This window comes from Myotis davidii, unplaced genomic scaffold (genome assembly GCF_000327345.1).
Source record: "Myotis davidii unplaced genomic scaffold, ASM32734v1 scaffold149, whole genome shotgun sequence".
Classification (NCBI taxonomy): domain Eukaryota; kingdom Metazoa; phylum Chordata; class Mammalia; order Chiroptera; family Vespertilionidae; genus Myotis; species Myotis davidii.
This window is the reverse complement of record NW_006352194.1, coordinates 615,501-617,411: the sequence shown is the minus strand read 5'-3', so window position 1 is coordinate 617,411 and position 1,911 is coordinate 615,501.

The window sequence follows — 1,911 nt, the reverse complement described above, 5'->3', positions numbered from 1 at the left end:
CATCCAGAAACCTCAGTTTGTGCGTCTGTAAAATGGGAACAGTGTCTCCCACCTTACAGGGCTGGCCTCGGGGTTGAATGAGGCAGTAAGAATCCGGTGCTTCCTCCCTGGCCTCCCCCAACCCACACTAGGTCGCTGGCCTCTCTGTCCCCAAAGGTGACTGGCTGCTCCTCGGTGAAGATGCATATGAGCTATGATGGTGTCTCCAGTGCCAGGCCTGCAGGTGGGTCCAGCCTGTGAGAGGTCTGGCCAGAGCTGGCGCCCGAGGGGCTCTGTCAGGGCCCGGTGGGTCTGCATGCGCCCTCAGGACAGGTGAATGGATCCTGGCTCTGCACCCAGGCCTCACAGTACTCTCTCACTCTGGCCTCAGTTCCAGGGAGTCTCCTGAGCATTGGTTGGGGAGATCCTTCTAAAGGGCAGATGGAATAGGCTCTTTCAAAAGCAGTAAGTTCCCTGCCTCTGAGGCAGTAGGTCTCAACCTGTGGGACGCGACCCCTTTGAGGGTCGAACGACCCTTTCACAGGGGTCGCCTAAGACCATCAGAAAACATATTGAATATATAATTACATATTGTTTTTGTGATTAGTCAATATGCTTTAATTATGTTCAATTTGTAACAATGAAAATACATCCTGCATATCAGATATTTACATGATGATTCATAACAGTAGCAAAATGACAGGAAGTAGCAACGAAAATAATGTTATGGTTGGGGGTCACCACCACATGAGGAACTGTATTAAAGGGTTGCGGCATGAGGAAGGTTGAGAACCACTGCTCTGAGGTATGTAAGCAGAGACTGACAAGCACTGAGCAAGGATTCAATCACTCACTTATTCGATAAACTCCTATTGAGAACGTATCTTGGGCCAGGCCCTGTGCCCATCACTGGGGGACACAGTGGTAAGGCATCCTTACTGTCCCACAACGTACATTCTGATAGGGGTGAGAGACATTAAATCGTGGTGAGAAAGTGTGTACTTCATATAGGAAGGACGGATCAAGGAGCCCCTTCCCCCCACCTCTGGGAGGAAGTGATTTCTAAACTGAGATTTGAAGGACAAGTGCGTTAAGTGGGGAAGAGAAGAGTGTTTAGGGAGAGAACAGCAGGTACAAAAGCCCAGGGCAGGAAAGAGCCCTGCGTTTTCAAGTAGTTGAGAGGTCAGCATGGATGGAGGGTAGGAAGCAAGAAGGGCAGTAGTTGAGCTGGGCGGACAGAGTCGAGAGTCACAAGTCCTCACCTGAACAGGGACCCGTCTTAAGGGGCAGGATCAGCTCTGTCCCATCAAGGTCAAAGATGAGGAGTTGCCCTAGCCCCGTGGTTGGCAAACTGCGGCTCGAGAGCCACATGCGGCTCTTTGGCCTCTTGAGTGTGGCTCTTCCTAAGCCTTAGGAGCACCCTAATTAAGTTAATAACAGTGTACCTACCTATCTAGTTTAAGTTTAAAAAATTTGGTTCTCAAAAGAAATTTCAGTTGTCGTACTGTTGATATTTGGCTCTGTTGACTAATGAGTTTGCCGACCGCTGCCCTAGCCGGTTTGGCTCAGTGGATAGAGAACCGGCCTGTGGACCAAAGGGTCCCGGGTTTGATTCCAGTCAAGGGCACCCACCTTGGTTGCAGGCTCCTCCCCGACCTGGGCCCTGGTTGGGACGTGTGCAGGAGACCACCAATGGATGTGTTTCTCTCACATCGATATTTCTCTCTCTCTCACTCTCTAAAAGATCAATGAAAACATATCCTCAGTGAAGATTAACAACAACAACAACAAAAAGATGAGGAGTTAGTCGGGTACAAGATGACAGGCAGGGAGGGAGCTGGGTACAAGAGGACGGGCAGGAAGGGAGCTGTCTGTGTAAACACCTGGAGGAGAGGAAATGGGCTGAAAGCAGCTCTGAGGAGCCTGGCTGGT